The following is a 15,726-nucleotide window of genomic DNA, read 5'->3' as shown; positions in this document are numbered from 1 at the left end:
ACCCTAAAACATCAGTTTAAAATTCGGATTAAACTTAATGAAGTTAAGTGTTTTTTTTAACGGAGATTTAATGAGAAAATATAGTGTAAATATGGGACCAGTAACAAGAATATTTTCAGGTGAAATTATTATTGAACAACTAAAAAAGATGAGATTATTAAAACCAAATTTTCAAAACTAAATAGGTCATTCTAAACTTTCAAACTATTAATTAAATACTAATAATTTAAACTCTTTCGAATTACCCTTCAGCTTTCACTTACTATTACAACCGACCCACTAAATTTCTTGATAAACCATTTCAGGATTAACGTTCAATAAGCACTAGACCGTTTGTAAATGGGTGTGGTTTGTAAATGTGTTGTAAACAGATAAACATGTTAAACTGGTCGTTTTTAATAAATATATTAAACCAATCATATTTAATAAATATGATAAAGTAGTCGTATTTAATAAATATATTAAACCAGTCGTATTTAACAAATATGTTAAACCGGTCGTCTTTAATAAATATATTAAACCAATCATATTTAATAAATATGGTCAATTTATTCTATGAAGGACAACAAAAATAAGAAGAATGAGAAGGATTTCTAGCCACACACAAAAAAAACCTTTCAAAAAAAATAAAAATAAATAAAAAAATCATAACTCAAAATATAATAAAAAATGTTTTATGCTTATTTTCCTCATTGATTGTGTTTTTTCCTTGACATTGTGTCTTTTTTTCTTTATATTGTGTTATATTATTCAACATTTATGTTATATTTTGTTCGGCCTTGTGTTATATTTTGCGATTTATTGTGTCTTTTTTTAGTTATAATTGTGTATTTTGTTCATTTTCGTCATTGTGTCTTTGATCACACCATTGTGTTTTTTCGTCAATTTTTTTTTTTAATTTTTTTTAATCTGAATGATGGCGGAAACATTTTAGTTTTTAATTTTTTTCGTTTTTTGTTTATATTTTGAGTTATGATTTTTTTTTATTTTTTTGAATTTATTTTTAACTGGTTTTTCCGTGTGGTCAGAAATCTTTCTCACACTTCTCATTTTTGTCTCCCTTTGTATTCTAACTTTACCTTAATAAATATGGTAAATTAGTCGTATTTAATAAATATGTTAAACCAGTCGTATTTATGTTGACTTTACGAAATACAACTTTTCTTTATTTTAAGTCAAAATTTAGTCTATATAAACGAGTGAACCGTGTAAACCTAAACATTATCCGTTTAATTAAGTATGTCAACTTAACACAATCTAGAGACGAAACTAGTCTTTATTGGAAGATGTTAAGAGGCACTACTGAATTTTGAAATTTACATAGAGCCATTCTAATTAGGGCATTTATAGAAATCTCAATCGCCCCGGTCTTTCTTTTTTTAATTGATCAAGCTCATATTTTGTTAAATTAGATGACTTTTTTATTTATTTTCCTTTTGGGCTTTATTTTATGTTTGGGCCTTCTCTTTTACAACAGCCCAATATTAGAACTTAACCTAATAGGTACACAATCACACTAGGGCCGTCCAAACCGCTCGTCGCTCGAACTTGCTCGCCGTTGGCTTGGAAATTTCTTGGAAAATGTTCGCTCGATTGAAAACGAGCCGCTCTACTCGGTTCGGTTTCTATACGAGCCAAGCAACGAGTAAAGGTCTGCTCGGTTCGGTTCGGCTCGAATATTTTTAATATAATTGTATATAAACAAATATATAAATATATAGACAAAACACATAAATATAAGCTTACAATTAATTTTACCCCTTTAAAATTTTCATATTCCGTCAATTTTATAGTTTATTTGTTCGGTTAAAGTTTTTATAATATTAGAAGTTTGTTTACATGATCATTATATCTTATTTTAAAATTATTATTAATAAAAATTTATAATCTATTACACGTTTGTCTAAAACTACTAATTGTTTTATAAAATATATTATTTACAACATTTAGATTTGTTTTTTATTGAAAATTTTAAAGTGAAAAAGAAATAAATAATGCTCGAAATCGCTCGATGTTCGATCGAAAAATACTCGATTCGATGTTTGGCTCGTTTCGGTTTTCGCTCGGTTCGAATTTTAGCCGTTCGGTTCAGTTCGGTTGTAAACGAGCCAAGTAACGAGCAAGCCTTTGCCCAATTCAGCTCGGCTCGTGAACAGCCCTAATCACACATTATGCTTCTTTGTTTTCTTTATGATATACAACATTGGGTGGCAAATATATCATCCATAAAGCGTACATCTACAAATATACATCTAGCACTAAGTTATTTTCTACTTTTATGATTTTACCTTTGTAGCTTATATTATTTAAAAAGAAACATAAGTTTATATACATATAGCATATTATTTATAAAAATAATAACAACAACAGACAAGGAAAATGTGTTGTGTGCCACGATCTGGCACCACACCCACGTTTCCATACCTTCAACTCAATGCCATGCAACGTTTAAATGTTCTTTGTTTTTGTTTAGTTTGATAATTGTTGGTTTGGTATCTTTATAGTGGGTAGTTTATTAAGTAGTGGGTCGGCTATGTATCGTGGCTATATAAGCCCACTAGTTCTTATGTGCAGGACCGGCTCTGAAAAGACAAAAATTTTTTTGCCCAAAGGCGAAAAATTTTTGGAGCCTTATTTAAAAGAAACATTTTGTTAGGTTTAAACAATTTAATTTTAAAAGGGGCTTACTTGATTATAATTTGAGTTATGTAAAAAACTTTTATATAAAAATGAGTCATGTAAAAAACTTTTGTATAAAAATAAACTTAAAATTGTCTCAAATAAGACTTGAACCCACAACCTTTTGGTTAAAGGTCATGCCCCTTACCACTAAACCAAACTAGTGGTTATGTAGCTGTGTTGAAACATCGATTATACATATTTTTTTGGTAAAAATACATACAATTTAAAAAAAATAAAATTCGGGCCTAGCGGGGTGTCGGGCCTGTGGCCGTCGACTACCCCGCCATGCCTTTAGGCCGGCTCTGCTTATGTGTTATGGATTATGAATGAAAAATGATAAACTAAGTCTATATTTCTCTCTAAGTTGCTAATCTGGATTCCCGTTTATTTTCTTTGGCTAACAATTAACCGTTGAAACCACATCAAATGTGCATAAACACCGTGTGTGCTTCGGGCATTGGTGAGAGGTCACGTATTGAATACTTAAATGAATGAATAATTGTGTGATAATTTCGTTTTTACATGTTAGTTTATAACATGGGGTCTAATGCATGTGACTTATTAACTTAGTCATATATTTAAATTAAATCATTTTCAAAACCAATACAAATCAAATCTTCTTGAGTGATTATTTCATGACCCTCTTCACTGACTAGATTTAGTAAAAGTATCTTTGTATAAACAAACAACCCATACCGAGGCGAAACACTATGACACGAGTGAAAAATTTTTCTAGCTCTACCATTGACACAAACTATATATTAAGCGGGTTAGACATGATAATCTAAAACTTAATTATTTTTGTCATGTTGCATTGGTGTCACAAGTCACAACAGGAATTATATTGCTACTTGACTTAATAACTAATACAAACAAAATTAGCAGAAAATAAAAATAAGGTGACATAGATCAAAAGAATTTACAACTTACAACAATTTATACCAAGTGCTGAAAGCCTGAAACCACCACTAAACCTATACAAAAGCCAAAGTCATCAAGTGGTGCACCGATTCACCTAACCATTAGACTCAACGTCTCAACACTGGCGCACCAAGAAACTCTTGTTTCTCCACAAAGAACTCCAACCCCTCCCCAATTTTCTCTTGGACACCTGTTTGGTTAAAGTCCTCACTTCTTCATTAACCGGACCGACACCAGTGTCACTATTCTCATATTCCTGTGGACCACTATCCTGAACCGCAGGCGGGTCCTGATGTCGTTGCTCTCTAAACAACAATAACAACTTCTGAGCCTTTTGTTTCCCTCTAACCGTCCCATTAGCCGAGACCGACACTAAAGAAGGTATAACCCCTTCTTGAAGAACCATCTGAATGCACTTTTCATTTCCTGTGCATAAAGTCAACAAGCAAGCTGCAGCTTGCTCCTGAACCGAAGGCTCATTAATATCTAGAGCGGATGCAAGCCCGCTAACCAAACCATGAGTTGATATGATCTCGTCTCGGGCTAAGTTAGCCATGTTGGTCAAGATGGCCAACACTTTCTCGGTCCACGCATCATCCTCTATGAGTGACTGAAGGGCATCGAGGATGTTGAATGACACGATCTGAGGGATGTTAGAATGTAAAGATGAAAGATGGTAGAGTGCGATAAGTGCATCCGATTTACATGTGGGGTCCACCGTATCATTGAGAACCCGGATCAAGAAAGGGACCGCCTCACTTGAACCAATAACGGGCTTGGCTTGTTCTAAACAGGAGAGATTTAGGTAGAGGGCTGCAACTGCCCCCGGTGAACCCATGTTTCTGATCATTTCCTCAAGCAAAGGAAGTGCTCCGGCTGCTAACATTGTTTCTTTGTTCCTGGAAGCAGATTCGGGTCAAAAACATGAAAAATGTCCCTATCAAATACTTTATGACTAGGTGTCGCAAAATGCACGATCAAGCAACGGGATATGGATATAAAGGGTTCGGGTCAAAACAAGTACTTTAGTGTCCAAAACACTTTTTATCAATCTGTTGTATAAAAATTTAGTGTTCCAAGATTACAAAAAACTATACTTTGATAAAAATGATTTCAGAGGGTTTTATGCATTAAATTGCACTTTGGGAAAACGTTAGGCCCGTTTGACCCAATTCCTTTTAAGCTAGATTTTGTACCAGTTAAAGATAGATCATATCTGAATTCAGCCATTCATAAGTGAATGGATTGACATTAAATTATTTGTTTAATTTTCCATTTTATTGAATAAAGTTATTTAAGAGGTTTTATTGATTAAAATTACATTTTTGGGCAACTTTCGACTTGTATAATGTTTAGCCAACTTTAATGACCTGTTCAAACTTCAAACTGATAAAATATACTGTAACAAGTAAAACATGAACATAGCATACCTGTTATTATTAACAGAGAGGTTGAAAAGAGCCATGGCTACACTTTCTTGAGCAACAAGGTTTCTTTCATGCACAGTAGACTCAAAAAACTGCAACAATGCTTCAACGAAACCATTTTCCCCCATAAATATCCGGGCCTCTTCATCGTCCTTTGACAAAAGCCGAATTTTCTCCACAGCTTTAATCCTCCTCTCATTTTCCATGGTCAAACTAGTCAACAAATCTTCATATGTTTCAAACATGTTACCTTCATCAGCATGCACAACCTCAAGTTCATCACTTTCTTTCTCATACTTGCAAGAACCAACACTTTCAGCAAATCTAGATACAGTTGACGTGTTCTCGGTCAATGATATGTTCCAGTAGTTGTCGTCCAGAGAATCCGGTGGGCCTTCAGGAACCAAGATTCCATTTTGCTCACACCAATTAGCAATTAAACCCTTTACAGAGTAATTAGGAGTCAAACCAAGATGAGCCAAGGTTTGATGTGTCTTCGGGCACGTGTTATGCCCGTTTTCGAACCATTTTTCAATACAAACCCTTTCATATGTCTGCCCGGATGCAATGATGACCGGATCATACATTAGTTGTAACGATATCGGGCACCTAAGCTCTTCAGGTGGGACCAACATCTGCCCGGATCTTCTAAAGTTCGGCTTGAAGTTAAACGAACTCATCTTCAAAAGCTGACGGTCAAACACATGGGCCAACCCATTTTCAAAAGATCCATGAACTGTCGGTGAACAAGGGATTGATCCACCTTGTGAATCATTGTCATCTGAGAAATCACTTCTGAATAACTTTGAATATTTTTTCATCAAATGTAGAAGATAAGCCACAATGGATTCTTTTCTTTTATCATCTTCAACTCTAGATTTTCAATCAGTTTTTTTAGCGCTCTTCGTTCTCGAAGAGCTCCTCGTGAAGAAGTGATACCGAGTTTAGATGCAGCTTGGTGAAAAGTTTCTAACTCACTGTTTTCACAGCAGCTGTTGAAATTTCTTCCTTCTTGTAATAATCCGATTATTTCATCACCTATCTGCTTCTCTAATGGATCTAGAGCAAATTCTATCCCCTTGAGTTCAACTAAAATATCAGCAATCTGAAAGAAGGGTAGTTAAATTTTAGTTCAGAATCTAATTCGAAAACATCAACTTTCACATCGAGATAGAAGGCAAACATGCATTCAGGCGACAGGCTGCGCCGTTAGCCCTTTTTGAATAGAAAAAACGAAGTCTTTTGAAAACTACATTCATGGATATGGGGCCATATCATAACATTATTATGCATGTAGAATATTAGATTAGTTTCGATTCGTTTGTCATTATGATTTATTACCTGAGAACCGATACTTTGTGGGACTATATCTTCAACCCGTACAAGACTATCTTCCAGAGCAGATTTTGCCTTTTCAAATTTTAGAACAACAGAATCGCCTGTTATAGCCTGCAAAGGATTCATATATATCAACAAATGCCCAATATTGTGCATTTATATTATTATACAAGATCAAAAGATAAAGCATACCAGGTAAAGTTTACTACACTCTGCACAATGTTGAAGAAGGGTTTTAGTCTTTTCTAATGCTATATGCAAAGAACATAAAGCCTGAATACCCGAAGTACTCCGTGGCCTTGCGGCTTCTAGATCAGGAAAAATAGTTAAGACTTTGGCATAGATCAAAGAAAGAGATGTGCACATTCCTCCATGTAACTACAATCATATTAGCAAAATGTCACATTAATGAAACATGAAATCTTTCTAATATTAGTTTTGTATATACCAAACTAGGAACTTATCATAATTAATTAATTTCCATGTGATATAAAGTACAAGTTCCACATACCTTTGGTTTACCAAGTGTGAACAAATGCTCTTCAATCTCTGTTTGGTCCATGATTACATTAACCACAAGATAATTGCAAAATCATGTGAATTCATTATCTTGTAGTAACATATTTGGATGAGGAAGTTATAAAGGCCAAAATAGTTGGAAATGAAAACTGAAATAAGATTGAAGAAGACAAGATATGGTATGGTATGGTATGGTATGGTATGGTGTAATAATGAAACCGGTGTGATTTTATTGTTATTATTAAATGATACTATTATTTTTATATTATTGTTAGTTTATATAATTATATACGTACCACATGTATTTCTATCTTATTATGGATTGGGATTTCCCGGTTTCAACTCCCCGGTCACCGGCCGACAGCTGCCGACCTCAAAATGTGTCGGCTGATCGACTAGACTAATTAATTATCTGTCAACATAAACATAAACATAAATATAAATGAATGATTGAACCAGAAAAGTCAAAGTTACCACTCTATGTTTGGACTTATTATTAAATACCTCATCCGGTGAAACATTTCCAATCATTTTGTTTTCTTTACATGACTTCTCAACTCAAAAGAGGACTCCTAACCGTACATAACAAATGTACGTACCCACCATAGTTTCATGTTATGTGACAAGTAAAAGAAAATAATAATAATAATAAAATAAAGAGCATAGCATGTAAAACAAGTATTAGGTAGTTTCACTTTTCTTGTTTTCTTCTCTTTCATTTGAATGGAAATTATATTGAAGACATAGCACACTACAAGAAGCTAGGACAATCAGCATAAAAATATGGAATTACAAAAAAAAAAAGGTTATATAAGATGGGGACAAAACTAAAGAACTCTTCTTAGTCCGATTTTTTTATCCAACTAAACGTGTTTAGCTTTATTTGTCCAGTGTTATCGAGATCAAGTTGGGTTTGTTGTTGGAAGTTAACTCGCTGTGAACCTACAAGTGTATGATAAGAAAGTTAAAATGATTGATTGAATTTCGTATTTGTAGTCCTTTGATTTATGAAGGTTTTGAGAGAAAAATAGAACCTCCCTAACGAAAACACAATTGAAAGCAAGGAGGCCACACCATTTAAAAACCCGACACCATATTTTCCCTTGTTTTCTTCTTTTAGCAATATGAGGAAAAATAGCACGTGTAATAAACATTCTTTACAATACTTTCTTCCAACGTAATGCAACATAAAGATGTGATGATAATTTTAGACTTGAACATAGCAGTTATAAAATTATATATGCTTTCATTTATATTTTTTTATGCAAAACGGCCATAAATAAAGTTAAATCATATTTAACAATATGAACTATGACTCATTATCGATAATAATCCATACTTATAGTTTGATTAATGATACTCACAACTTTCAGTTTAATTTGTTGTCAATAACGACATAATCATCATAGACTTGTACTTAATTTTTACTCAATTTCTTTCACATTGATAACTATGAACGAAATGGAGAAACGCAATATCAAAATCTAGGATAACTCAAGTGTAAATCATTGTGTTTGGCAACTAAACTGGAAGTTATGAGCATCAATCAAATTTTATAGTATGGATTATTATCAGCCAATAAGTATTAGTATGAATAACCTATGTAAAAATATTGTTTAATACAGAGCAAACCTTTGTCGTTAGTGCTAAACCATGGGTTCCACAAGGCAAGTGCGTTAAATCATGTCACTTCAATTAAAGCCTGAATTATTTGGGGATGAGTAATGGAAAGGGGAAGAACTTATGACCTAGTGATCAACCACAATTACTATTGAATGCAAAAGAAAAAAAAATTACAATATTGGGGAGCAGTCACTAGATTCATTATTCCAAAAAAAATTATCAAGCCATGATATGATATATTTCAATAATCAAAAGACATAACTAAAATATATCTCTTTGTACAAATTAGCATTACATTATACATTTTTTTAAGATAAGTTAGATAATAAAATAAAAGTTGCTAAAATCGAAATAATGAGGGCACGTTTATTGTTGGGTTAGGGGAAACATGAGTTGAAAAACAATTAAGACAACACAATGATGATGCGAACCATGATACATTTGCACGTGTGAACCCCATGAGGTCTTCCAGCCTCGCACATCCACAAGATCTTGTGGTGTTGCTGAACCTCCAACAATTTTCTAAAAAGTTTATAAAATATTCCACGGATTAGAAATTTATGACCTTCTAAATGGAAATGGTTTTGACTTGATCCCCATTAGAGAATATTGTTGTCCAAAAGAAAGTACAAGTATAGAAATTTCAATACCGAATCCAAACCCTTTTTTTTCAATATTTTTTTATGGCAAAAGATGTTTATATAAAGAAGATGTTTAGAGAATAACTAACCAAACATCAAAAAAACAATATTACATGAAGAGAAACAGGTTTTGAAGCCACTCGGTCAAAGAAAGTTTGATTTATTTATTTTTTTTTATTTCTTGTAACTATCCGAAGGTGAAAGTGTGGTGCATGGTTTTATCTGAGAGTTTTATCTCGAACAAATAGGGCACATTAACCCCTTACTTGAGAGTTTTATCTGAGTAAAAAGTCTGTTAAGAAAAAGTCTTCAAACAAAAATATTAATTTTTTTTTTGGAACACTTGCATTCCATCTAGTTTGCCATGAAACCCTGGGAGCATTTTATCTCCAATATTTTCCTCAGATATTTAACAACAAACCTCATATGTCTATAATGTTAAAAGTTAGGTATCGATTATATCACCGACGCAATGGAAAAATAAGTCACACAAACGATAAAGCAAAATAAGAACACGAGATTTTACATGAACAGGTCAAGAGGGGCCTACATCAAGATTCACATGCTGCAATTAAGGTATTCTTTATTTATCATGATACAAAGATTACAAATTTACCATACATAAAGTTACAGTTATATTTAATAGTGACCAAGAAAGCAAAAACGGGCATTCCTCCTTAATTAAACGGACCGTCCACATTTGTCTTCTGAATTCTACCAAAATCCGGCCTAAATGTCTTCACAATCCTAACAAACAATGTTAAAATACCGGTCATAATAGGTCATATATATGTTGAAAATGATTGGTTATAAATGACCGGTCAAAAATTGGATGATTTATTCGAAGTTCCGAACAACAACCTTGAACGATAACATCAATGCAATCAAAACATATATACCGAGTCACCCAGATTAAAATACCTATAAAGCGTAGCTAACCTTTTGCGGTCATGTGACGATGGCTTGAGCCCTTGATTTGGTGAAAACATAAAAGTGTAGAAACGGTATTGGATATTAACTTTATGGGTCACAAACTCAAAATGTTAGCTTGTGATAATTTTTATATAAGTGTCATGCACATTGACGAACGAATATAGTTTTCTCTATATATGTTTCAAGCGAGATAATCAGAAAGATAATAGATTTAAACAAATGAACACTAAGTTACAAGAGTTAAATCTCAACACAGAATCCACATTGACATATTATGTTACATGATGAACCATATGCTGAATGATTACACTGTAGGCTCATGTAGTTGGTTAACATAATTTATGCACGAATAAAACAATGCTAATTAATAAGTTCATTATTACCTGTGATGAGTGAAGGCATCTGGCTTAGATTCCAATTATGGCAAATTCAATGAATGACATGTCACATGGTACGCATGTGCATGCATGTGCCTTCTTAGGATATTAAACACATAGAACAAAACAATTGGTCGCTTTCACGACAACTGATTTTGGTTTTGTATACTACATCTCCTTAAATAAATCAGTTAGGGTTTTTTGAGAACCTCGTAATTTACTAAAGACAATTTTATCTTTAATGTAAAGCAGTGCCATTAGGCTAAGGGTAATGAAGCTTGGTTGAATCCTAAGTGAGCCAAGCAAAATCTGACACGTAGGTGTTGATGTGGCATAGGATCAAACCCCTCAACCAAGCCCCAGAGGACGTAGTGGTCTAAGTGATCACAGGCTTGGTCAGGGGCTTGATTGATTTTTTTTATTTATTATTATTTTTTTGTTATATACACAAATATGAATTAAAATACTTCATTAAAACATTAATAAAAATGAAAATAAAAAGGAAAATAAAAAGAAAAATAAAAAGGAAAATAAAAAAATACATATAAATAGCGCTTTTATTTTTGTGTTGCCAATTCTTTCCGAATACGTTATTTTTCTTCCTTCATTAGCGTTTGGTCATATGGCGGTAGGTGGTTAAAGTCTTTGGCTAGAAAAACCAAACTCTTGAAACGGTTTCTTTTGTGTCGAGCTTCACCAATCGAGTGGATGCCACTTGACAATTCCTTAATTTCTTTTTTATAGTCGCCATCAACACCGTTTTTTCCCACGATCCCTACCCGGAGGGCGGCTACAACCTTGGTCTTTCAAATGACCTTCGGACAAGTTTAGGTCGAAGTCAATATGATTCTCCGACCCGCTCGAAGAGACGTATGTGCCGGACGCACTAGTTTTTGTACGTTTTGCCCCTTCGGCAAAGTCCTCCGCACATAGTTCAATCCATTTCGAGCACTTTCTTAACACCTCCCACAAGTAGCCATCGTCAAACGTCTTCACCACCCCATACCTCCGCAACACCTCTTGTTTCCATTCATCATAAGTGAATTGGTAAACTGTGAGATCATCGGACCCACTCGGCCGCATTCGGTTAGCATTGCGGTTATATATGTTGGTAAACAATCCTACATATTTACGAGTATCGGTCCACCGACCCGATATCATATTATCGGTACGAGCCCTACTCCCTACTTGTTCATAAAAACATTCCCGAACCTTGGCCCAAAACTCGAGCTTTTTGAAAGTCGGCTACAAAATAAATAACAAAAAATGTAATAAGTACACATAAAACTTAAAAGATATATTAAACAATAAAATTCACGAAATAATTTACCCGCGTTCCGATCTTGGGATATTTCAATGCAAGCTTTCGCCAACGCAAGCTTCTCTTCTTTAGACCACGGAGTAGTCTTCCGCTTCTCCGGTGCCGAAGGACCATCCGCTTCGTCGGGCTTCTTTCCCTTCTTTTTGTGGGATCGTTTTGCCGGCTCCAGTTGTGTTTCCGGGACCGAAAAATCAGGTTGTGACATCCCAATGAACTCTTGAAACGAATCGTCGTCCATGTAGTTACATTCCTTGGGAAATTGAATGTCGTTGATGTTGCCCCAACCCGACATGGTTTGTAACTTGATAGATTCAAAAATTATTAGAGAGAATGTAGTGAGAATGATGTGTTATTGTTATAAAATGGGGTAATTATTTATAATGTTATTTAGTAAAAAAAAAAGAAATTAACTAGCCAACGACTAGTTTTTTGAAACCCACAGTCCAACGACTAGTTTCTGTCCCGCGACCACACTCACGTCGCCCAACCGTGCCCGCCCTCACCGGAGGGGTGTAGCGGTGTTCGCGAGCCATGTAGGCGGCCGCGCCCCCCCCCCCCCCTCACCCTCAGTCTTAGAGCATCTTCAACGCTAAAAGCTACAAATCTTTGTAAATCTTTATCTCAATATTTACATTAGATTTCAATCTTTTTTAATTTTTTTAAAATCCTTTTTTTTCCAAAGATAAAGATATGGTTGGTCATTATGGTTTGAAAATATTACACGGTTGATCCTTAAACATAACTAAGGTGGTAAGAAGATATGAATTTTGTAACTATAGTCCTTACCAGTTAACGTCGTTAAATTTTCCAGTTAAGTCTCTATAAAATAACCAAATTACCCTTAATAATAATATTATTATATAAGTGGGCCCCACCCACCATTCTTCTTACCCTACCCCCATGATCCTCCTCCAACCACCACCACCATCACCATCGCCACCGCACTCAATATCGTTAAGACCTCACCAGAACAGTTTATTTGCTAGTGGTTGCGAATTAGGTTGTCGTCGCATATATTGAAATGGTGGGACTTGCATCCAAATCAAAAGTTTAGATTGCAGTTAGTACCCTTCGCGTTGGAGCAAGTTTTCAAGTTGGTTTGGATCGTGAGAGTTTATGAGAAGATTAATTAAATAAGAGATGATATGATTTTTTTTGTTTCGGGTGAAACTGGTAAAATAGCATGGACTATTTTATTTATAGGGTTTATAATTATTATTATTATTATTATTGTTATTTATTATTATTATTTTACAAAAAGTCGTTGAACAACGGTAATATTATTTTTTTAATTAAACCCTCATTGCTAAGGCAGAGGGGTGTGGGGCTTCAACGGGGGCGCTAGAGCCCCTCCGCTCGCGCCCCCAGGCGCTAACACCACACCACCGGGGCGCTAACGCGAAAATCAATGCAGGCGTGAGCCTGTTAGCGGGAGAAGAGAGAGAGGAGCTTGTTGAATTTTAGAAAAAGAGCCGTTGGGCTCTTATTAAATTAAAAAAAAATTTTTTTTCCTATATAATACCCCATTTCACCCATTTTTATACCACAACTACAAACCTTCACCCAAAATCAATTCATCTTCTCAACTTTTTTTTAAAAAAAAGGCTGGAAATTGGTACCCAAACTTTGATTCAGATTATATTGACGACGATTTATGGTCGTCACCCGCACCAACCGATGTTTTATTCGGAGCTGCAAGAATCATCCGGCTTTCAACCATCCAACACACAACCGTCTCCTAACTTTGTTGTTCCGGAGACACAAGAATCACACGGTGAAGCTACGGGACCAAAAAGACGCGTCCACCGGAAAAAACAACTTGCAACGGACGGGTCGGGACCGGCTTCGACTCCGAGGACGAAACGGAAAGCCACTCCGTGGTCATCGGATGAGAAGGAAGCCTTGTGTCGGGCTTGGATAGTCATTTCTGAGGATCGGCGTTGCGGTAATTGTTTTAACGTTTTTAAAAATGATTTTTAATAAAAAAGTTAAATATAAAAGTTAAATGGAAATCTAATTTATTTATTCATTTTGCAGCCGCCTACCAAAAGAGCAAGATTTTTTGGACAAAGGTTAGGGAGACGTTCTAAATGCTCGTTGGGAGTACAGAGCGGAACGCCGATATGATTTCGGGTCGGTGGTCCGAAATCAGAAAATTTGTCGGCTTGTTTACTAATCTTTTCAACAGGAACAGCGGTCTTATGAGACCAAGTGGCAGTGATGATTTGGCGGTTTACAATTTCACGGTCGAAGAGTGGAAGCAGGAGTGTTTGCGGATGTATGGGATGGTGAAGACGTGGGACGATTTATTGTTGTGGGAGAGGTTGAAAAGGTGTTCCAAGTGGGTTGAGCTGGTGGCGCCGGACTTTGATGCGGAAGTAAGGGCGAAATGGACTAAAACTAGTTCGTCTGGAGCGTATAGCACTTCAACCGGGTCGGATTGCCGCGTTGGATTCGACCTAAACATTGCGGAGGAGGAAACGTCTTCACCGTCGAGGAGGCGGCCATTGGGAAGGGACGCCAAGGGGAAAAAACCGGCTGAGGGGGAAGCCGTAAACATCGCCAATCTTGTTGAATCCCTCAATAAATTCAACAAAACCATGGAGGTGCTCTCTAATGACAAAAAGGAAAAAAGTCGAATGAGAGATTTGGACTTTCTTACTAGAGACTTCAGTAACCTAAACCCGGTCGATCAAATGCTAATGGAAAAGCAAAAGGAACGTATCCGAAAGAGGTTGATCGAAGAAGACCAAGCCGAAGAATAAGAATAATGTTTTTTTTAGTACTTTAATTTTTATTTTATTTTTAGATATTAATGTGTTTTTTTTATTAATGTGTGTTTTTTTTAATAATTTATGAGTTTTTTTAATAATACGTTGTTTGAATATATTTATAAAAAAATAAAAAAAAAATTCGCTGGAGCCCCTCCACACCAGGGCCAGGGGCTCCAACGGGGGCTCCAACACCCCCCTATCCAGTTTCTCTCTCTGCCACACGTCATAATATTATTGGTTGGAGCCCCCATTAAAGCCCCCCACACCCCTCAGCCTAATGGATATACCCACGAGCGATATCAAGTCAATTAAAAATAACAAGGGATGGTGTTGTTGCCACATTAGCCCCTTAAGCCTGTCTCTAGTGGAGGCAGAATGGGACGACAACAACTAGGCAGGTCAGCACCAATAGGTGCCAAACCCACTACGTGACTACCATGTCGGGGCGCTAAAGACTAGTAGCCAAAGGTTTAACGTCCTTGAGAGAAGAATGAGGGGGCCATGTTCTCTTCAACATATCATAATTTTTTTTATTTTATTTACTTTTTAATTAAAAATATAATTTTTAGGTAAAACAAAAAAATGGCTTAATTCGTCACTAACATACCATGTTCCCGAGTTTCATTTAAAGTATGAAAGGGAACGAAAATGAAGGATGAAAAAAATATATTTTGTTCCTGAATTTCATTTAAAAAAGGAAAATATTAAAAGAGTGTTCTCGAGTTTCATTAAAAGAAAGAAAAGGGGGAGAGAGAAGAGAAATGATGAGTAATAAAAAATTTATATCTTTTCAAATTTGAAAGTTTTGGAATGAAAATAAAATGAAAAGAAAGAAAAAATAACAAAAGAAAAGATAAGAAAATAAAAATTTCTTTTCCTTGTCTTTCTTTGCATAAATGAACTTGAGAGACACGAGCATGTTTGAGATTGAGTTTGAAAAATGCTTATTAGCTTATTGGCTTTTTCAAAAAGCTATTTTGAAATGTTTGGATTTGGGACTTTTAGAAAACTGTTTTTTAACCTTTTTAAAAAGCTAAAATAAAAAGAATTTTTGTGATTGTCAAACACAATTTGACTTATTGACTTTTTAAAAATATCAAAAAACCAATAAGCATTTTTCAAACTCAATCCAAAAACATGCTTGTTGGTCCATCGATGATAATAAAGAAA

The 15,726-nt window shown here is 35.0% G+C and overlaps 1 pseudogene across 1 annotated transcript; it reads right to left on the bottom strand.

The window, feature by feature from the left end:
• Positions 1-3,525: 3,525 nt before the first annotated feature.
• Positions 3,526-7,077, bottom strand: LOC143566423 (U-box domain-containing protein 45-like; annotated as a pseudogene). The gene is made up of 5 exons (XR_013141230.1): positions 6,880-7,077; positions 6,561-6,746; positions 6,372-6,479; positions 5,034-6,135; positions 3,526-4,502 (listed from the first exon to the last, which is right to left on the bottom strand). The product of XR_013141230.1 is annotated as a U-box domain-containing protein 45-like (transcript).
• Positions 7,078-15,726: the final 8,649 nt, after the last annotated feature.

The sequence above is a fragment of the Bidens hawaiensis genome, unplaced genomic scaffold (genome assembly GCF_021521415.1).
Source record: "Bidens hawaiensis isolate Kalapana, Puna unplaced genomic scaffold, B.hawaiensis_p1.1 tig00022887_1, whole genome shotgun sequence".
Classification (NCBI taxonomy): Eukaryota; Viridiplantae; Streptophyta; class Magnoliopsida; order Asterales; family Asteraceae; genus Bidens; species Bidens hawaiensis.
This window is presented reverse-complemented; position numbering and strand designations above follow the sequence as displayed.